The sequence below is a fragment of the Halictus rubicundus genome, chromosome 4, assembly GCF_050948215.1.
Source record: "Halictus rubicundus isolate RS-2024b chromosome 4, iyHalRubi1_principal, whole genome shotgun sequence".
Taxonomy (NCBI): Eukaryota; Metazoa; Arthropoda; class Insecta; order Hymenoptera; family Halictidae; genus Halictus; species Halictus rubicundus.
The window spans coordinates 988115-1013489 of NC_135152.1; the positions used below are offsets into that span (position 1 = coordinate 988115).

General features: G+C 39.2%; 1 protein-coding gene across 1 annotated transcript in view; it reads right to left on the reverse strand.

The window, feature by feature from the left end:
• The window catches only part of Veli (L27 and PDZ_signaling domain-containing protein veli), a 198207-nt gene that overhangs the window by 57676 nt on the left and 115156 nt on the right, over positions 1-25375 (reverse strand). The gene's annotated exons all lie outside the window — the stretch shown is intronic.

Genomic DNA, 25375 nt, shown 5'->3' on the forward strand with positions numbered 1-25375 from the left:
AAACAGAATGTGTATGTACCAAAATGTCCTCTTATTTCAAGAGATTAAATTTGACATTAATCAGTTTACTATTAAACCATTTTTTTTTTTTATTTCTGTTTCTTGCAATTGGGGCAATTTTTATTTTAGAAAAGGATTAATGATTTATTTTATTCGTCACTGTGTTGAAATTAAATCCTTCGTAATACGTTTTGTCTCATGCAGATTTTGGATGTTCTATAACAATTTTAACCACCGATGTTACTAAACTTACCCGCACAATTCGTTTGCAGCGATTTCAATAGAAAATTACAGTCCACGGTGTACGGTAAAGCCACGCAGCCATCTGCAACAAGCTATCAAACTTTGTATCTACAGAATATTTTGCCTCTGCATTATGGAATAACATTATCGTTTGAATGCATCTCGAATTCTTCATCCTTTATTGAACTAATTCAGCTCTACATCCAATAAATGCTATTTACCAATGTAACATCCCATTTAACAAACGAACAGTGTAAACACGGCACAAAGGACAATTTCTTTATAATGCACAACAGATTTAACCGGACTATAGTGGAAAGTAATTTTTTAAAAACGCTTTTTTAAAAGCGTCGACGATTTGCGAACAGTGTTACTCTTGCGTGCACATTTTTCAAACAACTTTGTTACCAGACTGCAGATTTTTATGGACAATAAAAAATTGCAGTAGTTGAAGCACACAGGAGCTACATAAACGTACATTTCCCTTTTAAAAAAACTTACTTTCATAAACTTATTGCAAGCCTGACTTATTTAAACCCAAAAATATTCGAACATTAAATCTCGAATTCTGCAGAAATTGTTGATATTTAAACTGTCATAATTTCGTTGAAAATAATGGTTCAAAAATAAATCTAGGCTCATTTTGAAGCTTGAAACTTCTACTTTAATTAGTCGTTATTTATTTTTTCCTGGGACAATTTTGCACGAAGAGATAGATAAAAGACTGAAGGCACGTTTTCTCTCGAAAATGCTACCAATTGAAGCGTCTTCAAAAACATTAAAAAAATTTGTCGTGACTGAAAGAAGAAGAATTTAAAATTTAAATGAAAACAGTACAACAATACAAAATATAGTGATCCATGCGGGCCGTAAAGAAATGTCTTCTTCCTTTGTATGCGTAAGTGATCGAGAGTGAAGACCTTCGACGTCCACCTGTTCACTGTGTCAGGAGGACGTATCGATTTTCTTTTGGCACGTTTCTCCAGTAACACGTTTCCCCATTCTTTAATGGGAAATTGCTATTCACCTTCCGAGGTATTATTTCGAAAGATTTATGATTCTCGAAAAATTGTTGATATTTAAATTGTGATCATTTCGTAAAAACAAATAGAAGACTATTAGACTATTAGACTATTAGACTATTAGAAGACTAGATAGAAATTATCGCACTTTGAATACAGCGCCCTCTCAATAATTGTCCAAACCACGGTCCCGGCCAGGGACACTTATCGCGAAGAAACAGAAAAAAATATCACCGGAATTATATCATATTTGGTATCATTTTAACTAGACAAATGCCACGAGCATGTTGGCGAACGCCCCATAAAAAATAATGTAAAATAAGGAAGTTTTGTTATTGGATTCACACCAACACGCCCGACTCGTATTATGTTTACACTGCTCGGCAACCGAGGCCTCTCGAGCTTCTCGGCCCCTCACAGGGTATACCCCGCGGTAGTGGGGATAGTTCTGGGACAATTAAAGTCAAGATCTTTTGGACATTTATCGCGAGGGCACTGTACAGGAAATTTTTCGGGAATCGGAGTATTTAGTGTTCGAATACCTCTGGGTTCCGCATAAATTTTGCATAAAAAATTGGCAAATAAACTAATGAACTATTCTATGCCCACTACAGGTAGTTTCGAAGCATGAAGTAGTTCAAGACCAAGAGTGTAAGGAGATTTTTTCATGGTCATCATTAATGCATCCTGTTTTCTACCCTTGCCATCGGAAAAATCCCGCTGGCCTTTGAATTTTCGAAATTATAGCTTATGCCAATCATTCCGCGGCGACCGTCGTGCGTCATCCTCTCCGTTGCACCGTCGACTCGAAAACGGGGGGTGAGCGCCCGTATAAAAACACCGGCAAATCGATCGCGTTGCAGTCGCCTCCTTGACATCGGGTCACGATGATGGTCGTCGACGTTGCTCCTGCTGACAGTGACCTTGCCGATCACTTAGGTACTGTTCGGAACGCCTTCTTATAATGCTGGTCAACTGAAGATGAAGAATCTGTGAGCGACAACGAGGGACCCGATCAAAATGTTCTGTTTCGTTCAAACTGTCGTTCTCGTTTTGTTATCATCTAACTCGAAATTGCCTCGACTCGGACAGTGCCGGAAACGTCGGAGAAGTGAATCTTTTTACAAAAGTCAATCGAAAGAAGAAGTGCAGAACGCGGCTTTTGCGTTCAAGATTCTTTTTTTAATTGAAGAAGCGCAGGAAGCTTTTCTATTGGCCGCTTGGTTGTGCGGGGTTTCAAAAGTGCGAGGCAGTTAGGGGGAAGTTCTTCTGCCCTGTTAGTCGGTGACAAGAAAGTATTCAGTTTTAACATGACATTGTTGTTCACAAGAAAATAGTAGCCCCCTACACGATCTATGTCACAGCATGGACCTGAAGATTGGGCTTAGATCGAGACTTTACTGTAATTAACGTGCTAGGCATCTTCCCGAGATGCCCCAATTCCGTTGCGGTAACATCCCACGCTGAAGTGGTTGTTGCAGCCTGCTTGATACAATAAACAATGCATGTTTATAGCAGCTATGCGAACCTGCGCAAGAAAATCGAACAGGACTCTCGAGGACGGAAGATACCTAGAGGTGCAGGTGTTGCGCTGCAAAAGAATTTGGTAACAATATTTCGTTGCACTTTGTCGTCGTTCTAAAATGTTTTTTTTTCACTTTGTTTCTTCACATTTTTTTCACTGTCACCTTCGCCTCGTTGGCAACTTCTTGTACGCTCGTTTGCATGTGTTGTAAACTTGTGCTGCACTCCAACTTATCATTGGAACCTTAATAAAACGACTAGAAAAAATCTAGAAAGAATGGTAATTCAATTTGTTATACTCCAGGAAATTGTTGTAAATACCGTTAAAGAATGCAAAATACGAGAAGATTGTTTTGACTAAAAGCTGTTTCTCTCTGAAAGAATATAATATGCTCATGTTGTCTGCAGACGCAGCGATGGGCGAAGTGCCAGGGGCAATTTAATATTCGTAAGCGGAATGGTTTTTATAATGTGGCAACTGCTTTCGAGACGAAGCTAATGAGTGTCGTAATACATGCCGGTATCCATTGCATAAAAGATAAAAAATTTAGGCGGCCCCAGGGGGAGCGGTGGGGGGGGGCTGGCTAAAGTCAATCTCTACAAAGCTAACCTGCACCCGGAAAGTTCAGTTCGTGCTGCAAAACAATTATAGTAATTATGTATCAACAATTTCTCGAGAATGCAAAATTTAGTGTTGAAATAAATTTTGGACACACTGTATATGTGTGTATTAGTATATGTTCGAAATCACTGCAGGCGTTACCGAGAATCTCGGTAACGCAAACATCATTTCTCGTGCCATAGTTTTTGCGACCTAATCCGCAGGCGAGCGGCCTCGGTGCGACCGTGTCTCGGCGTTGACAATAGCCAGCTGATCGAGCACGGCGCCGAGACCGGGTGAACGCACTCAGACGTAAACTTTGTGTTTACTTCTAAACGTTTACTTGTCGCGTGAGCCACCGTTCCCATAATCCAACATATCAAATCCGTCACCCACCGTCCTTGTTTCCTGTGCAGTAGCGGCCGTTAGGGCATTGCCCTCGTGCGCTAGCTAACGTTCGACACTGCCAAATCCTTTGTCATTTTCAAAAACCCCACTCCTTATTCCTTCCGACGCCGGTGGCCACGCATAGTATAAATAACCCGCGATAACCGCGAAACGACGTCTTTAGACACGCTCGATCGCTCGATCACAGTCTCGCTTTACTTTCGTTTATTCGTGCGCTCCACGACACTTCACTCTCCCAAATCGTGCGCTTCACGATTTGCGCGTTACATCTCCGACTACTATCTATTCTCCGCTTTCTTGTACCTCTGCACTTCACCGCTATCTTGTATACTTTCCGCTTTATTCTTAATACATTATTTATTATTTCATACAGTCCACTATTATTCTCTACCTGTCTTTATCGCAACCTATACCTCTTTCCTTTCGCTATAGTTCCAAACAGTATAACATAATTAAAATGCGTAGTTTTATGTGAAATAAAAATTGTCTGTATTAATTGTGAGATGGCTTCACAGATATTTAGTTATTTTCGTAATAGTTTCAATGGTTAATAGAACAACAGTGTATATAAATTCTTTGGACGCTTTTACTGTCTTGTAATTGATTCACTGATTTTTGTATAAATGCATAAAATCCGCAGTTTAAACACAGTACGTGACCTCGAAACAATTCCCATATAAAACTATAAAAACATGTTTAATACATAAAACATTATCTATATTATGACATATCATATAAACTATTATGTATATTATGATATATAATATAAACTATTGTGTTGGAACGAAAGTTCGTAGCGTTTTTAAATTAAAATTCAAAGATAAATTAAGATATTTATTCATAGGTTTATCTAATAACATGATAGGTTGTAACCGTATCGATTACATATCGATCGGGCGGCGTGTCGCATGAGCGACGCGGACCCCCACCACGACGTTCCTGGTCATCCTGTCATCCTTCTCTTAATGAAGGATCGCAGGATCCCCCACTAATTAGCGTGCGCGCGCATCGATCCCCACGCGATACGGATCGAATGAGGTCGATGGGCGACGAAACTAAGACACTCTACGTCTGGGCGCGAGCTTGATCGGGTCCATAATTTCGGGCTGTCCGGTACGCAGCGAGCCAGTCAAACCGACTCAGGAGCGATACGGTCAAACCGACCGCGTTCCGTCGTCTCGTGTTAACCTCAAACCGAGGAAGTGTCGTGCAAACTGCACGACACGGGCCTATAATCATACAGGCGGCGATCAACGGCCGTAGCTATTAATTCAATAATAACTACAACGAGACGAAGGCGACTGTATCGGTTCCGAGTCAAATTCTTGACAAAAGGAAGTTGATTTTCTCGCTCATTCCGGTATACGTCCGTGCGGAAATTCGCGATACATTTCGTACAGAGTCAGTGCGGCTAACGTCTTTCCACCGATACCGGAAAGCCTCCGAACCCACTGAATAGTGACGACGGAGACGATCCTCAGGGTCGGCTGTCTGACCGACGCCTCGTACGTCTCGTCATTCGGGCACTTTTCCTGCGTGAGCAGCGAGTGCTCGTATGCTACGACGACTCACGTTCGTTCGGGAAATTCGCGATACGGTAATCAGAGTCAGTACGGTTAACGTCTTTCCACCGACACCGGATAGCCTCCGAACCCACTGAATAGTGACGACGGGGGCGATCCTCAGGGTCGGCTGTCTGACCGACGCCTCGTACGTGTCGTCATTCGGGCACCTTTCCTGAGTAATCAGCTTGTGCTCGTATGCTACGACGACTCACGTTCGTTCGGGAGAATCACGACAAAAACGCGTAACATCCGGGACAGCGTGACGTGAGTAACGTACGATGAAATTATAAGAAAGGGACCCAGACGTGGAGCCAGAACAGGGCTCGTGTAAATGCCTACGCGATGGCACGATTGTGTGAAGTCGCGATAGATTAGGCGCGACTTGCGAACGGCATAAATCTAGCGAACGTCACATAGCGGTTATTGTATATACAACGAACACCAGAATATATCTTATTTCTACCTCCAACATCGTCTTCGAATAATTCAAGGTTAGTTAGAACCTCTCCGTCTTCCAGTGCCTGGAGGCACGAACCTTATCTTACTAGGGTCGTAACCGTCCCTATTTCTCTATCGGAAACTCAACATCGATACGTTTTTCCCTCGCACGCATTCCTCGTGAGGAGGCGACAGCGTGCGCGTGGTCTGCGTTCGTCCACGACCTAGCGAGGAGGCGCGGACGGTCGGGGACGGGTTCCGTATTGCCTAGTTCATTCCACCAACACCGGAGTGTACCCGAACCCACTGCATAGTGACGACGGGCCAGTCCTCAGGGTTGGCCGTGTGAGCAAAGGTCTTATACGAGTCGTCATTCGTGCATACTCCCCGAAATCTCGGCTTTGTGTACGGGTGTTACGACGACCCCAGTCGTCCAGCGGAGTCGCGACGACAAGGATTGGGTGCGGTCAAGGTCGCTGCTCCATCACCGGAGATCATTCTGACCCGCTGCAAATTGATCGCGAATGATCTCCTCAGGGTTGGCTGTGCGATCGTGGCCTTGCACGAGTCGGCATTCGTGTGCGCGTGCCGAGAAATCGGCAGCGTGTACGGGTGTTGCGACGGTCCTCGATACAGCGGGTGGATCGCTCGAACGCGTCGGGACGACTGCGTATAAAGACACGGCAGTAAGAAAAAGAAGGAGAAGAAAACGGTTACAAGGTTGTTTGGAAAATGGAAAAAAGTAATAGAAGAGAATGGAAAATATCTTATTGAATAAACCTATGAATAAATATCTTAATTTTAATCTAAAAACGTTCTAATATAAATACTGATCTGACTTTTCGTTCCAATATAAATACTGATCGAATTGAGTAACCTTCTTTTCGAAGTCGGTTCAATTACAAAGTTCGTCGCTGCGTCACCCATATATGGGTGACGGGTGCAGAGTTGGGCATTATTTAGATAAAAAATTATTTAAATAACGATTCGAATAAAAGATACTTTATCTTTATTCGTTATTCGAAGGTTCGAATAAAAAAAGTATCTTTATCCGACGAGTATCGGATAAATACTTTTATTCGACGAGAATTTATCCGACGAATAAAGATAATTTTTTTTATTCGAAGCGGATTTATTCGAACTTCGAACAATTTTTTTCATCTTTTATCTGTATCTTTTATTCGAAGGCTTCGAATAAATCTTCGAATAACTTTTGCCGAGCGCCGAGCATCAAAGACCCAGCGACAACAGACGACATACAATGTAAGCGGATGGAGAATCGCGCACGAATGAAAGTTTAAGAGCCCGGGATAGTCAAGTGACTTTTCAAGATTCGTTGGTCGGTATCTGCCATGCAGTTTCCTTTACAGAAATGGTATTACCTACAAATGTGTAGCTGACTGATGAACACGAGATGGAGCTATCGTCGTATTCTATTATGAATCAGAAAGGGAACTCGATTGACGTTGCAACACAAGAGGTGTGTGACGAGGAAGCTAGATTTTACTGCGTTGTCAGCTTTTAAAAGGGCAATGTTGCCGCATCATATTCATACAAACACCGTCGATGATCGCATGGATAGCGTTCGAGCTGGTTCGAGCGGTTTCTTTTCTTACTTTCGGATCTGTCGAAATTTGGAGGCTTATTCCTTCTTAATTTAAAATATGGAATTTTCAATTGTAAATAATTGTACGATCATTTGAATATTCGTTAACTTGTTTAAAAATCTTAATTTTTTAAACGTTCTATATGAATATAACACAAATATATATATGTAAATGTACAGAAGAAAAGGATAGTTTTAAAAATTATGTTTTGTATATATTGTTAACAAATGGTAATACATTTTGAAGAGTATTATTTTCCGACGTGGAAATGAAAGGTATAAACAATCACGGCATGATAATTGTTTCAATGTAGACAGACAGCAAACCAAAAAAAACCTGTCCGCAAAAATAAGAAATATAATAAAAAAACAAAAAACCCGACTGCGAAAAGAACTAAAAAGATAAGAAACAAAAAACTAATTTATTAAATAAAATATTGATAATAAATAAAACAAAAAATAAAATAGAAATACAAAGTATAAATTACACTGTCCAACAAAATTAAACTTTTTTCGAGTTTTGCAATACCTGTTGGGTGATTCTTATACACTTTGTCATCCTAAAACCGAATCTGAAAGTAGAATTGCTCCATCACGCAACGTTTTCGAAAAATTTTGGTTTTTGTAAAAATGCCCGATTTTGATACGAAACGACGTGTTACGCAAAAACTAAATACGCGAGAAAGTTCAAATTTGAGTCAAGAGATAGAGGGGACTCTCCTCTACATATTCATATAGTCAATTATATTTTTATGTACTTCCTAATAGTTGTAAATGGTTGTTAAAGTTTGAAAATGTGCCGACGCGGGTACTTTGTACGCTCTATTTTTGTATTTATGTGAAAAATCCTTCATCTAGCTGGAATTTACTATACAGGAATGAATTCTACAGACATTTCTGGTAAAGAAACCATTCACGAAAAGTATTTGGTTCCCTTAATGTACGAGAAGGATCAGAAAATGTTAATTGACAGCGTGTGCGCGACGCGTTCGCGCCAGACGGCCATTGCAGCCTTTTCGCGACTCGCCAGGGCCGCCGCTATGCGTAGTCGACGTTGGTACCACTCAAGTATGTCTTTGCTTACTATGCTTAATTAAATACATTTTTGGGTGCCAATCATTACAAAAGATTATAAAAATACGAGTTATATTCACATTTCATTGTGGAAATGCTTAATAAAGAAAATTGAATACAAAAACTTACCTATTTCTGATGTAAACAAATTAAAAATGTTTCCGCCTTGCTTGACGTTTGTTCCTGGTATTCCGATTTTCAATAATAAGTGTCCAGCAGTAATCAGCAAGCATCCGCACATAAGTCTTTTCCTTTGTAACGTTTTTCCATTGTTGAAATATCTTGATGAAAGATTTATGCTGGAATTGTATTCCTTGTTTTGATTTTAAAATAATTTCGTCATGAATATAACAAAAACAGTCCGGCTGATTTATACACTTCCGCGAGATTTTATCGATTTAATATAGAGCGATCTATGTCTTAATTATGTACCTAGATCAATAAAATCGATAAAAATAGTCCCATTTACATAGTGTTTGGACTTATTTTAATCGGAAGAATCTTGAATGTCCATTGTTATTACAATTATAAAGATAAGACAACAATTACTGAAAATAAAATTTTCCAGTCACCGCATTGCTGCGGTCAATTTTCTTTATTAAGCATTTCCACAATGAAATGTGAATATAACTCGTATTTTTATAATCTTTTGTAATGATTGGCACCCAAAAATGTATTTAATTAAGCATAGTAAGCAAAGACATACTTGAGTGGTACCAACGTCGACTACGCATAGCGACGGCCCTGGCGAGTCGCGAAAAGGCTGCAATGGCCGTCTGGCGCGAACGCGTCGCGCACACGCTGTCAATTAACATTTTCTGATCCTTCTCGTACATTAAGGGAACCAAATACTTTTCGTGAATGGTTTCTTTACCAGAAATGTTGTAGAATGCATTCCTGTATAGTAAATTCCAGCTAGATAAAGGATTTTTCACATAAATACAAAAATAGAGCGTACAAAGTACCCGCGTCGGCACATTTTCAAACTTTAACAACCATTTACAACTATTAGGAAGTACATAAAAATATAATTGACTATATGAATATGTAGAGGAGAGTCCCCTCTATCTCTTGACTCAAATTTGAACTTTCTCGCGTATTTAGTTTTTGCGTAACACGTCGTTTCGTATCAAAATCGGGCATTTTTACAAAAACCAAAATTTTTCGAAAACGTTGCGTGATGGAGCAATTCTACTTTCAGATTCGGTTTTAGGATGACAAAGTGTATAAGAATCACCCAACAGGTATTGCAAAACTCGAAAAAAGTTTAATTTTGTTGGACAGTGTAATCCTTGTCGCATTGTTGTTTCTCCTGTCGGAAGGAGGATGCTTTCTTTCGTGCTCTATATTCAATTTCCTTTTCCGCTTCACGCTTACGTCGATTTTCCAACTGTTTTACGATGGTTGTCGGTTCTTTGTTCATTAAAACACTCAATCGACTAAACGTTTCTTTCGTGTTGAATTGGACAACAACAGCAGAGGCTCTACCTTGATAAGAACCTCTTTGTCCATAGTTTACTCGTTTCCCTGCGATGAATTTCGCAATTATATTATTAAAGCACTCTACGGCGTTATTATTCAATGTATATAATAAACTTTCAGCATGAACGAAGAGCGGCTGCATTGCCTCTTCGATGTTTTGATAAATACCCGTTTCTTTTAATTGCGGGACATAATTGATTTGTTCGGGGTCAGAATATTTGCTACAAAAGTAAGCCAATTTCTGACACTCTTTGTGTTCACCGAACACGTGACTTGGCACGTTTCTCAGATCTATTTTCAAATTTTTTATTTGGTCTGATAATCTCAGCTTTTCTTTGAAGCGGTGTTCTGCAGCTTTCTTTACACCAGTGCGCAGACGGAGGGCATTTTGCTTCACGATACCTCTTAGATTTTTGTAGCGGCCTTTTGCAACGATCTCATTTATCTTTCTGCTGAAATTCCGCAAAAGATGGTTGGTGCATTCAATTTTCCGCACTTGTAGCATGTACTCTTTATACGGATCGTTATCCAAGATCTTTTTACAGACGCTGCTATCACCGCCGGCAACCAAAATATTGTATATTAGGCCGTGCATTTCTACGCTATATTGGAATCCTTCCACAATAGCAGCACTTTCCATGCCCGTCGAACTCTGATCGCGACCCCAGTTTTTGTAGCAGCGATGCTCGCGTGCCACTTCCTTCTTTTTAGCTGCTGCGTGGCAAATAAAGCAGAATTTATTTTTTGCATTGATGTATAGAACCTTCTTCGTGTAATATCCAACGATGGCTCCTACACCAGAAAGGGAATTATAATCGCCACCACGATATGATCTCTTCATCCAGCTGCCATCTGCAACTACCGGAATGAACGGTATATTACATCCTGGATGTACGTCGCCTCTTGCTATGGCCAATTCCCTCTCCTGTCTTCCAGCATCTTCCATCTCTCGTTGTGCAGCCACTTCCAAGGCATCGATTATTTCGTCGTGGTATTTTCGGTATAACTGCTTAGACATGCACGACATATTCATGCCACATATCATTTCTTCCAGCTGTCTATATCCGCCTCCTGTCAGTATTGTTGCGGAAACTGCGCTGCGATTGATATCCATGACGTCATTATTTTGTGGAATACATCGTATGCGCTCCTTGTGATTGCACATCTGGCATTGTACGTGATAGATTTTCTCTAGTCCGTTTTTTTGACATCCAACTATCTTTAAATTCTTGATACCGCAATTTATGACTGAATGTTCTTCAAGCTTTACAATCTGATTGAAGACATAGCTGAAGTCAACAAAGTCTATTTCTTGCGATATTGCTGGTTCCACTGTTTCCGAATCTTCATTCTCTATGATCCAGGAGGAATTAGTGCCATCTTCGACATCTTGCTCTGTTCCTTCATTCGTTGCTGCTCCTTGTATGTTGTTGGCACTGTGTGATTCTTCTATATCACCCTCGATTTCTTCTACAATTTCTTCTATAATTTGTATTTCTTCGGGATTGTACGACGACGTAGCTGGCAGCATTTCAAGAAAACTATGCCCACAGGAATCTACTTCCATCTTGTTGTTGCCTGCTTCGCTGTTGCATGCTGCTGCATTCAATCGTCGTCGCCTGAACATATAGTTTGTTTAGGAGGGACACACGCATAGATACAAACAGGAAAAATATGTAGTAGAGGAAGAAGACAGGCATGATAAAAGAAACTGAATCCGTTCGCACGGAATCATTTGCATGTTTTATTTTTCACATGACCTACATACAGAGTTGTGCTGAATTACAATTGAATTATTCCAGGAATTATAATTACAAAGTAATTGAATTACATTGTAATTAAATTATATTGTAATTTATAATTCAGATCTTCGAATTGCAATGGAGTACAATTACAAAATACTTTGTAATTAAATTACATCAATTACGAATTACGATGTAATCAAATTATAATTAAAAATTAAAAAATAATAATGTAATAAGTAATAAGACGTTGAACAATCCATGCGAAGGTTTCAAACAGAAGAAATTTATTATTTATAAATTTATAATATCTGAACAGAAATAACTTCTGCGTTACAAATTTTTCAAATTCCAAACATGAATATAAGGAATAAAGGAAAAAATAACGACAATTATCTAATGAGACTCATATACTATATGTAAGTAAAATGATATACATTATCTAATAACAAAAAACTGAAAAAAGTAACGTTTTTAGCTTGCCACTAACCAATAATAGGATCAATTTGACGTATTACGTATATACAGGGTGGCCCACATAACTCTGAACAGCTCAATATCTCGAAAACTATGCCATCGATTTTAAAGTTCTTAGCCTTAAATTGCATGGAACTGAAGGGCCTTTCTGACTACATAAACGTGAAGTGGCCTCCCTTCCCCTTTAACGGGGGAGGGGAGGTACCTTTGTAATTTTAAATGGAACCCCCTATAAAATGTTACATATTTAGATTCTACCGGAAAAAACAAGTCAATTTTGTCTGAAACATTTTTTTGTCAGATACTTCCATGATGAGATATAACAGTTTGAAGTTTCGAGTTGTAGGTGCTTGAAGCGCTCGGAAATAGCGTAATGGAATTATACGCGCTTGAGTCCTTTGCTTATTCGTGAAGAAATAAAATGTACTTTAAATTAAATGTTCAAAATGTCCACCACGGGCTTGTAAACATTTATTTACTCGAAACATCAAAGTTGTTCTAACATTTTTTAACATTTCGGGAGTCACTGAAGCGCAAGCGTCACGTATTCTTTGTTTCATATCCTCTTTTGTCGTCGGTGGTTCAAACATAACTTTGTCCTTTACATATCCCCATAAGAAAAAATCTAATGGTGTTAGATCGGGGGATCGAGGAGGCCATTGACGAGGTCCCCCACGACTTATCCATTTGTTCCCAAATTTTTCGTCCAAAAATTGCCTGGTGATGATTGCAAAATGTGGAGGAGCGCCGTCTTGTTGGAACCACATTTCTCTTCTAACGTGCAGTGGCACATCTTCCAAAAGCGCAGGCAAATGATTTTTTATGAAATCACAATAACTTGCAGATGTTACAGTTTCTTGAAAAAAATAAGGTCCAATCACAAAATCTCCTATTAGGCCACACCAAACATTTAAAGACCATCGATGTTGAAAGGGAACACATCGCATCCAATTTGGGTTTTCCACGGCCCAATAATGCAGATTATGTCTATTTACATGCCCTGAATTCATAAAAGTGGCCTCATCGGAAGAAAGTATTTTGCACAAAAAGTCGTTTTCCACAACACCCTGTGTTTTGCGATGCGACTTCGACTACTGCCGCGCGGATCTCGACCGTACATCCACCCGAGGGTGTAAAGCTCGGATTCACCGATGTGAACGCGTCGCGTACCCGTGTCGCCGAAAAGTTACCCGCCAATTTAATATTGGGTAACGGGATCCGATTGATTGTTCTGTGGTTGTGTGCGACTTGTAAGTGTCTGAGATAACGCGATGACTAATACGTTTTCTATGAGAGCGTTTGTTGCGAATGGAGGACTCAGACAGACTGCCCCGGGGTCCGTTTGCTGGCCACCTCGTTGGTGTCCAACTTTTCCAAGGGATGGGCCCGAAAATCCCGAAAGACTCATCCCCATTCGTTGATTGACCCGAGGGAGGCGGATCTTCCGGACAGTCCTCCACGGTAGAGGTGGAAGTCCTTACCCTCTGGTCAATCGCCGAAACTTCGGAAAATTCTCGAACGACGGGACCCCGGTGCAGCGTGACGAAGAGACCCGAGTGGCCTGCACATGGTGGTATAAATTTATGGCCCCTTGTCCCGAGTGGATGGACGACCATCGGGTTCAGACCTTGAACACGAGACTCCTGAGTGCTGTACGTCCGGTACCTCTTCGAAATTTCGTATTTCTAAAACAGTGGGACCCGTGTCTGGTCTGAACCAGATGGCCCAAGGGGCTGCGACGCGTGTCTCAGACCCTCACGGACCTTGAAGATGACAGGGCGTGAAGGCCGGGCGTAACGAATGCTGTTACAAAGCTACGGTCACGTCTCGAAACCGAACACCCTGCAGCCACTCACAAAATCTTACGCGGTGATCGTAATCTGCTATCGAAAGCTCTTGTGATAAAACCATGTGATATGGATGATACTTTTGCCGTTTCAAAATTCGTTGAATTGATGAACGACTAATATGTGATGTTTGTGCAAGTGTACGTTGACTAATATGAGGATTTAATGTAATTGCAGCAAGAATACTGGCACTATTATTTTCATTAGTGACAGCTTGAGGTTTATTGCGAGTTTTTTTACACAATTCACTGTGCTCGCGAAGCCGCTTTTCTAAATTATAAAATGTTGCATGACATTTTTGGATCCCATAACGTTCAAAAAACACCTAACGTTACTAACATATTCACTTCTGTGTCAAAAGTAGCCATAATCACAATGTTACTGCTTGAATAACAGCTCTAAACTGAAAACGTTTTCATAGATAAGTGAGTCAAACTCAAGAATTGTAAATATTATTGTTTGTGTTTCTTCACGAATAAGCAAAGGACTCAAGCGCGTATAATTCCATAACGCTATTTCCGAGCGCTTCAAGTACCCACAACTCGAAACTTCAAACTGTTATATCTCATCATGGAAGTATCTGACAAAAAAATGTTTCAGACAAAATTGACTTGTTTTTTCCGGTAGAATCTAAATATGTAACATTTTAAAGGGAGTTCCATTTCAAATTACAAAGGTACCTCCCCTCCCCCGTTAAAGGGGAAGGGAGGCCACTTCACGTTTATGTAGTCAGAAAGGCCCTTCAGTTCCATGCAATTTAAGACTAAGAACTTTAAATGGATGGCATAGTTTTCGAGATATTGAGCTGTTCAGAGTTATGTGGGCCACCCTGTATAAAGCTTATATTGTAGTTCAATTACCCATCTGATTACAATAATTAGTAAGTAATTGAAAGGTTTGAATTATGTAATTCAGTTAGAACGTAGAGTTGAATTACTATATAATTGAAATACAATGTAATTCAAATGTGCAATTGAATTACAACATAACTGAATTGGCACAACTATGCCTACATAATTCATACGGGCGATTCTACGTCAAATCGATTACTTTTTTGGCCTCGATGTCAGGAATTTTTATGAAACTGAAATATGCTGTAGTTCATATGTAATTGAAGGGGGGGGGGCGGTCATTATTTTTCTTATTTAAAAATTATTTAAAAGATAAAATATAAAATACATATTTAGAAAGTAAAAAATGGTTTAGAAGATTATAATTCAACGGAATTATAATTCAAATTTAAGGAAAAATTACCAATTTTCATCCTAATATCCATTTTTTGCAAAAGGAATGTATTTCGTATCGTGATATACACGAACATTGAATTTCACAAAGTAAATTCTGAACAGTAAATTCCGCACTGTGACTGAGGCGAACAAATGGCAAAATTTTGTACAAAAATCCAAATTTGTTTACGAATGTATACGTATTGTTAATTAGTCACAAAAAATCAAAATTTAACAATAAAATAAAAAAATTTTTTTAAATTCACAATATTTATGCATAAAAATAATTGTTATATGCAGTTTTAATATGCTCCTAATATGCAGTTTTGCCAATAGAATTTTTCGTACATCCTGATATAAACGTCTAGTGTGCGGCGCACAGTGCAGACAAGTGGAGCGCATCTCACTACATTTTTATTTGACGATGCACGAAAATTTCCTTTGGCAGAACTCTTTATTAGCAGGAAATGCATATTATTATTCATTTAAAAATCATTTAACAATTTTTTTTATGCATAAAAATAATTTTTTTTTCAACTTATTAATTTTATTATAAGTATACATTTGTAAACAAATTTGGTTGTAAAAATTTTGCCATTTGTTCGCCACAGTTACAGTGGGGAATTTACTGGGAAAGTTCAATATTCGTGTATATCACGATATGAAATACATTTATTTTGCAAAACATGCGTATGTTACGTATGGAGACGTTCTCCACGTTTATTTCGATTAGAATTTCTAATCTCTTTTCTGAGAACGAAAAGCGTCCCAACAGGCCCCTTTTATTAACGAAAGATACTGTATGCCTTCTTTATACCAAAATCTCTAAACACTCCCTTCTGGCATCCGTTAATCAATATTCTGATAGGAAATAGCCCGGATAACCTTCATTAACCCCTTTCAACGAAAATCTAACTGAGCCCTGCTTTTCATTAGAAGTGACAAAAAATGTGACTGTGACCCTACGCGATATCAAATCTTAAACAGAGTACCCCTTTCATTTTCAAGGTATATAAACCCATTCGTTTTCATCCTCTTCGGTTAGTCGAGAAGCGGTTCAGTTGAGATTCAGAAACGGTTCCGTAACGTTATAGTAATCGTGCAGTCACGTCGCGTTACAGAGTAAAGTCTAGTGAGATCGGGTTAAAGTCCCTTTCGAATCAATTCATAACCTTATAGATTCCGTTAGTTCGGTATATATTCTATTTGGCATTCAACAATCGCCATCTAACCCCGCATTGCCAGTGCGTCAACACCGTGCAACATAGGTAAACAATTCCTCTAATTGTACATTTATTACATTCATTCGCGACACAAACAACAACACTTGTAGTAATTTCAATTCAGAATAAATTGTCTTGTTTGTTAACTCGCGTACCCTTAATTATTGCCTAAAATCCTAATATAATAATTGAATGTTCCCACACGATACAATCTAACCGCTCGGATTGTATCAATTAAATTATATAGAAGTTACGAGGCTTACTAATACTTAAATTCGATTCAACGAAGATTTCTCCAACCTAGTGGCTCCTCGATTTCGCATTGAGTGCGTCCACGAAATTATACCATCCTAGGCGGATCCCCGATTTCGCATTGGGTTCTTCCGCATCCTAGCAGCTCCCTGATTTCGCATCAGGTGCGTCCGCGCTCTTATACAACCTCCTTTCGTATCGGGTTCGCCGCGTGTTCCCTAGTGACTCCTCGATTTCGCATCGGGTGCGTGCACGAAGTTTCATCCTCCTCGTAGCTCCTCGATTTCGCATCGGGTGCGTCTGCGTTTGACACCAACCTCCCAGAGGTTCCCTGATTTCGCATCAGGTGCGTCCTCGACGTCAACTATCCTAGCGGCTCCTCGATTTCGCATCGGGTGCGTCCGCGTACCTAACTAACAATTGAAACCATATTCCTGGGGTAAAAATCCCCTCGCCGGCCTCTCGCGCTGCTCATAGCCCTGGCTCGTAACACGTATTAGGATGGAAATTGTTAATAATAATCATATAATAACCATTTTTATGCATAATACAATTTTGCAATAATTATATATCAATCATTTTTATGTCTTTTTAATTTGTTTTTAATATATGTTTTATAACTATTGAAAAAGTAATAAGAATGTAAGGATAGATCGAAATGTGCAAGATCACGAGAGTCAATGATTTTGAGTCGCAATCAAAGTACTGAGAATGACTCGGATAGCGAAGCAGCAGCAGCAGCATGCTCGGATAGCATTTTGTTGAGTTTATTCATTTTATTCACTAATATTATAATTTGTTTAAGTTTATTATTGTTAATTTTACATATGGTTCATTTATTATTAATTTTGTTCTAAACTTGTTAGTTTTTAAAAATAAATTTGTTTATTTTTAATAATAATTTTTTTTTTCTAAAAATTTGTTTTTTGTTAAAATTATAAACTATATTGGTAAGTATAATTGTCTGTAAAAAATGTCCTCTAACCGAACTACGAGAAGTGCCGAAAACAGGCGATTTGTCCGCACTGTGCGCCGGCGGGTATTATGAATCAAAGGCTATAGCCGGGTTTGGGGGTCTAATCTGCCCTGGAAGGTATTTTATTCTAATTTGCGATTTCAAAGTTTATTCCAAGTTTTAGCCCGATAGCTCATCTGCAAGAGTAGTTATAGAGGAAAATCGAAAATCCAGTTTTTGGCCCATTTTCCCCATTGACAATTTAAAATTCTGAAGAAAATCTGACACATTTCGGATACCAAACCACATACTTTGAATCGTTTTCAGATTTTTCCGTTGCAAACTCTGGTTGTAAAAATCGAAAAACGTAGATGACTAAAGGCCGAAAGTACTCCAAAAATATTTTTCCGAAAAATTATTAAAAAATAGTTCAAACATAGTTAAAAAATATTTTTACAACAGCGTAACAACAATCATACGGTTAGAAATCGAAAAGACATCTGATTAACGAAAAAAAAAAATATTGGCCCGAGGCGGGATTCGCACCTGGTCCAAAAAGTTTTCAGCGGTTCCGCAGTCGGAGACTATAATACTTTCGAAATATTCAGATATATCCTGCATAGTATAATTTTTGTTTTTGTACTACGCAATTTTTAAAGTCTAGATGATGTTTCCCTGAACTTAGGAATGTTTAATATTACATAATATATTTTTACGATAATTATAACTTAGTTTTTCACGGAAAAAACGCCGAAAAAAGTGGTTTTTATTTTTTCCTACTACGACGCACCGAACGCAGGAATTTGAAAAAAATTGAATATAATACTAAGACAATATCTTATTGCTAAAATAATTCTGTCTAGTGTCTCTTCGATTTCTATATGAAATCTGCATTTTTTCGATTTTTTTCGAGTTTTTCGATTTCTACAACCAGAGTTTGCAACGGAAAAATCTGAAAACGATTCAAAGTATGTGGTTTGGTATCCGAAACGTGTCAAATTTTTTTCGATTTTCCTCTATAATTAGATGAGCATATGAGCTATCGGGCTAAAACTTGGCTGAAAGGTATCTTTTTTGGTAGGCTATCGAATGGCGCAAATTAGAATAAAATACCTTCCAGGGCAGATTAGACCTCCAAACCCGGCTATAGCCTTTTGGAAAGAAATATATACATGGTGTCCCAGCTAACTTGATCATTCGCTTAGTGTTAGTCAGAGTTGGGCATTATTTAGATAAAAAATTATTTAAATAACGATTCGAATAAAAGATACTTTATCTTTATTCGTTATTCGAAGGTTCGAATAAAAAAAGTATCTTTATCCGACGAGTATCGGATAAATACTTTCATCCGACGAGAATTTATCCGACGAATAAAGATAATTTTTTTTATTCGAAGCGGATTTTATCTGTATCTTTTATTCGAAGGCTTCGAATAAATCTTCGGCATTTATTGAGACATTTTTTGAAAATATCTCGAGATCTAATAATTTTTTTGCCATGGTACCCTAATCATTTTTTACGTAGAATGAACGGAAGAATCGATATGTGCAAAAAAAATATGCATTTCTATTTAAAGAAATGATGCAATTGTTAATGGCACATGCACTGCTGCATCTAAAAAAATTTAAAGGCCTACAGATGTAGTGCTCTTCGAACCATTTATCTTTCTCCTTTATCATTTTTTCGTAAATGCAATAATAACGGAGTTATGACTTAAAACAATTGCGTGGATCACCCTGTATATATAATTGGGAGACCATATAATCACGTTACCAAGTTACCATGTCTTTTCCTCTATTACATTCGACATATATCATACATACATAAATAAATATTACTAACAGCAAATTCATAGTATAAGACGTAACTTACCTTTCTCGCCACATTTTATTTTTAGATACGCGGACCGCAGATGATGTATAATGGTGGCCTTTTTTATTCCATTTCAAATAGCGTTTCACGTTGCTTTGTTTTTCATCACTTTGCATTTTTCCTTCCATGTTTGTAACACCCACACAATGACACTTTACACTATATTCACACAATTACACTTTACACTATCCTCACGCAATTACACTTTACACTTTACAAAATTACTAACGAACCGCGTTGTAATAACGAATCGCTTCGTACTTTCGTATTGTAAAGCGCGCGACGATAAACTGGTCAACCAATTTTGTCACATATTGGTTACAAATCGGTGAGAGAACAAAAGATGGTGCAACAAACAATTGAAGTATCTCTCTCGCTCTCACCCCCGCTTTCTTTCTCTTTCTCTTTCATCACTGCTTTCTCACCCTTTCTCTCTCACTCTCACAAAAAAAAAAATGAAATTACAACAGTCAAAGACAAATGAATGTAACACCAGTGAATAACGTGCGATTGTTAGAAAGAAAGTTGCCGTCGAGCTGGAAGCATCGTAAGTACCCTTCATCCTTACTACGCCTGTCTCTTGTAGGAAATCTCTTATTCTTTTTTTCACGCGGCTTTTCTATGAAATTTGACCGAACGCATCTTCATATTGGTTTTTTGTACAGTTTGCTTTGGTTTAATACAAGTTTCCTATTTATTTGCAAATCTGTTTTCACGCGGTATGGTATATCCTGCGTACATGGTTCCTTTTTTTGCACAAGTTTTGTATTTTTATTCCATTCTGTTTCCTTATTTTGCACGGTCTTTTTAAACGGTACGTATCCACTGTGTAAAATGACAGCCACGTGTATCTGACTTTGTAACCTTCACTGAGCGTACAGTGAAGAGCAAAACTGGATCCACACTATTCGAAACAGCATAACTTTTTTAAAATTAGAACCAAATGACTTGAAAGAAATAGTAAAAGTTGGTTTTGTCAACTTTTTTATCTGAGCTTGTATTGAAAATTCAAAAAATGTGTTTTATTCACTCGAATAAATTATATCTATGCTGAACATTTCGCCGATAAGTGAAATAAAAAGTTATGCTGTTACCAATAATCTGGATTCAGTTTTGCTGTTCGCTATAAATTGTCGCTTTTAGTGACCTGAATAAAAATCTGAAAACCGTTTTTTAAAACCCAAAATTTTTAAAAAATTGAAAGGAAACAAGGTATTTTTCTAATTTCTAAAAACAAAATTCGTATTGATGTCAACAGCGACCATGTATGGTTAGTGAAGGTTACACGTTGGTGTCTTTTTATTCGGTGGATACGTACCGTGTAAAATCAGGGCGCAGGGTAGAATAATTATAAAAATATTTGTGCAGAAACAGGAACAATGTACGCAGAATATTCTGTGTGCAAACCGATGTACAGAAAAGTAGGAAAGTTGTGTTAAACCAAGGCAAACTCTACAAAAACCAATATATAAAAATGCATTCAATCAAAATATTTTATTTAGCAAATATATTTCAAGATATAGAGATGTAGAGTTTTGTAGAGTCTGCTATTATAATTTTTGTAATTTTTTTCAGATGCCAACCGTAGCGACGCAGACAGATTCACGCCGGAGCTCGCGATCGCCGAGGCGCAGATCGCGATCGCGATGCTCGCGGTGCGGGTCGCGGTCGGGGTCACCAACAACAGGGCCATCACAGTCGGGCGAAAGTCTTTTTTTCTCTAAGAAGGTACGTACAATAGTTTTGTGATTAGATCAAATGACTTGAATGTTATTGAGAAGTTAGAAGGATTAGTTTATTAGACGAGGTGTAAAAAATTTTTAAAAAAAGTTTGAATTGGTCGGAATCGCAAAAGAAATAGTAAAAGTTGGTTTTTTTTAGCTTTTTTATCTGAGCCTGTATTGAAAATTTAAAAAATGTGTTTGAAAATTTTATCTATATTGGTTAATTCGTTTACGAGTTATAAACGATTAAAAGTGCGGTCGAAAATCGTGAAAAATGGCAACTTTTCTACTTGCGTTTATAACTCGTAAACGAATTAACCAATATCGGTGAAATTTCCAGCATGGATATAATTTATTCGACCGAATCAAATACATTCTTTAAATTTTCAATACAGGCTCAGATAAAAAAGCTGAAAAAACCAACTTTTACTATTTCTTTTGCGATTCGGACCAATTCAAATTTTTTTCAAAAATTTTTTACACCTCGTCTAATAAACTAATCCTTCTAACTTCTCAATAACATTCAAGTCATTTGATCGAATTTTTAAAAAGTTATGTTGCTTCAAATAGTGTAGACTCAGTTTTGCTCGTTACTGTATATGAATGAGAACATTTAAAAAATTGTCCGTTTGTTTGTTTTTCACGTTACAGCTGCACGAAATAGAAAAACAAATAAAAACAATGAGACGAGGAGGAAGTGGTGGCAGGAGGGGTGGTTACAGAGGAAGCAGAGGAGGCAGCGGTAACTGGCAGCGGAAAATTGCCCAAAAAAATTATTACATATTTAAAAAATAAAATATAGAATTTAAACCTAATATGTCTTTTTTGTTATATTCTCCATCTTGCCTTTGCGTTATTCCTTTCCTAAAATCCAAAATATTCCTTTTTCAATTAAAATTAATTTTATCATTCTACTCTCGTGTGTCTACTGTATGCACCTAAAAGATTATTTTCATGAACTTGGTACAGTTCAATTGTTATAATTTAATGAAAAAGGTTGACACTTTATTTTCAAGACCTGTAAAAGTAACCCTTTGCACTCGGCGCTATTTTCATTCTAAAACTAAATTTTTCTCTTCTGTCTTAGAATATTTTCATTTTATTCATACGAAACTGATCCGATTTCCACATAGAATATTTAAATGTTTAGTAATCTGTTAAATTCAAATTTAGTAATGTAACAAATACATTGTAATATTTGTTGTAATTTCTTTGAAATAATGCCACAACAATTTCTAGTGGTGGTTCAGAGTCACCACTCGAGTGCAAAGGGTTAACAATTTCTTTTTCTCTTTTGTATAATGTGGTACCGTATGTAAGCTCATCGGTATACAAATGTGATCGCAATTTCATATGATACATGAAGCTACAGCTACGACTATGCTATATGCGTATATGGACAACTGCACATTGCTTGCATGAGTCCGAAACATCAAACTAGCGGATTATTTGCATGTATAGGAAAATTATATACATATACACACATATGCAGACGCACGTTGCCGATGAGCGAATAGGCGTCGAACATAACCACAATCTACGCTTGCAGTTTCCTCCAATCCCACTTCGACAGTCCTTCTACTTAGGCGCCACCTGATGAGCTCCAGCTCAACTAAACTTGTCACATTTTTTGCTCTATATTATCGATATCATGAATTCTGAGGCTAGAAAGCCATGCCGAAAACGTGCCTCAAGTTTTCGCCTTTATTTCGCAACAGAATCAAGACAAATTATAGCTCAATTTGTAGCTGGAGATATTTTCTAGTGCGGGCTGGTCTCGACATCATCCAGAAAACTCATCCAATGGCATAATAATGCTTCAATTCCACGGCACGCGCATCGTCAATTTTAGGCCTACTTCTAACGCTTATATTTCTAAATATATGCATAATCTCGTCAGCTCATGACCAGCCCGCACTAGATTGAACCTTCCTCTTTCCAATGAGCCCTTTATCAGCGACAATATATTCTTATTTAAGGACGAAAACTTGAGGCACGTAAAACCATATTTTGTCGGTAAAGTAGTCACTCTACTTTTGGCAGTCCGGGCCCTTAAGGGCCAGGTTACCTACGTGGCCTTGAGTCGCCACGCTCCAAACAGGAACTAGGAGAAGCTTCCCAGCGATCTTCACGCTACAAACGGCCGCTAGGAGAAGCTCGAATGACAATGTGCGTGTACCATGGTGTGCTGCACCCAACGCTAGATCGTACAAGGTTGCAAGGGTTCGGGAGGCCACGATTTATGGCTCGATAATGCAAAGATCGGGCTTTGCAAGGGTGAAAAGCGTTAGATAAAAGATAAATCTAGGTCGCTTGACTACCGGCAGGTCCTACTTTTGCGTTTTCTAGGCGTAATTTGCAAAATTCGGCAAAATTTGCACATAAGGACAATTTTCTTAAATAACCGGGTTCTTATGGAGACCGTTGGACTCAAGCGACCTAGCAGTGACATATACAATGTCACTGCAACCTTTATTGTATTGTATAATTACGTATTAAACACAGGAATCGTGGCCCCCGAAAACCATCCCGCACCTATTATTTCAATTAAATATAGTTCCGGCATTTTTCGCTACGAGCGCTGTATTCTGTTTCCGATCATTGTCGCATGATGCCTGTCAGAGAGGCTATCTGAGCACGCGTGGCCGACATCATAAACAACGGCGCTGCCGTAGCTTCGTTCGAACAGCCGTGCCGCGATGAGAATAGCAAGGGTTCGGGAGGCCGCGATTCCTGACTCTATGATACAAAGGTGGGGCATGTCATTGGTCAAAAGCGGTAGACGAAGGATAAATCTAGATCGCTTGACCACCGGCAGGTCCTACTTTTGCGTTTTCGAGCAACATTTTCCATTATTCGGTCGCATGACGCCTGTCAGAGAGGCGATCTGGGCACGCGTGGCCGACATCGTAAACGACGGCGCTGCCGTAGCTTCGTTCGAACAGCCGTGTCGCGGCACTCTCACACACCGCCAAGTCGGCCTGTACGTGTACCGATGAGACTAGCAAGGGTTCGGGAGGCCGCGATTCCTGACTCTATGATACAAAGGTGGGGCATGTCATTGGTCAAAAGCGGTAGACGAAGGATAAATCTAGATCGCTTGACCACCGGCAGGTCCTACTTTTGCGTTTTCGAGCAACATTTTCCATTATTCGGTCGCATGACGCCTGTCAGAGAGGCGATCTGGGCACGCGTGGCCGACATCGTAAACGACGGCGCTGCCGTAGCTTCGTTCGAACAGCCGTGTCGCGGCACTCTCACACACCGCCAAGTCGGCCTGTACGTGTACCGATGAGACTAGCAAGGTTTCGGGAGGCCGCGATTCCTGACTCTATGATACAAAGGTGGGGCATGTCATTGGTCAAAAGCGGTAGACGAAGGATAAATCTAGATCGCTTGACCACCGGCAGGTCCTACTTTTGCGTTTTCGAGCAACATTTTCCATTATTCGGTCGCATGACGCCTGTCTGAGAGGCGATCTGGGCACGCGTGGCCGACATCGTAAACGACGGCGCTGCCGTAGCTTCGTTCGAACAGCCGTGTCGCGGCACTCTCCCACACCGCCAAGTCGGCCTGTACGTGTACCGATGAGACTAGCAAGGGTTCGGGAGGCCGCGATTCCTGACTCTATGATACAAAGGTGGGGCATATCATTGGTCAAAAGCGGTAGACGAAGGATAAATCTAGATCGCTTGACCACCGGCAGGTCCTACTTTTGCGTTTTCGAGCAACATTTTCCATTATTCGGTCGCATGACGCCTGTCAGAGAGGCGATCTGGGCACGCGTGGCCGACATCGTAAACGACGGCGCTGCCGTAGCTTCGTTCGAACAGCCGTGTCGCGGCACTCTCCCACACCGCCAAGTCGGCCTGTACGTGTACCGATGAGACTAGCAAGGGTTCGGGAGGCCGCGATTCCTGACTCTATAATACAAAGGTGGGGCATGTCATTGGTCAAAAGCGGTAGACGAAGGATAAATCTAGATCGCTTGACCACCGGCAGGTCCTACTTTCCGCTTGTTAGGGAAGGAGGGGCGTAGATGTGTGAGAAAAAAGACTACTTTCATTATTTTATTTATTTATTTTATTTTGTTC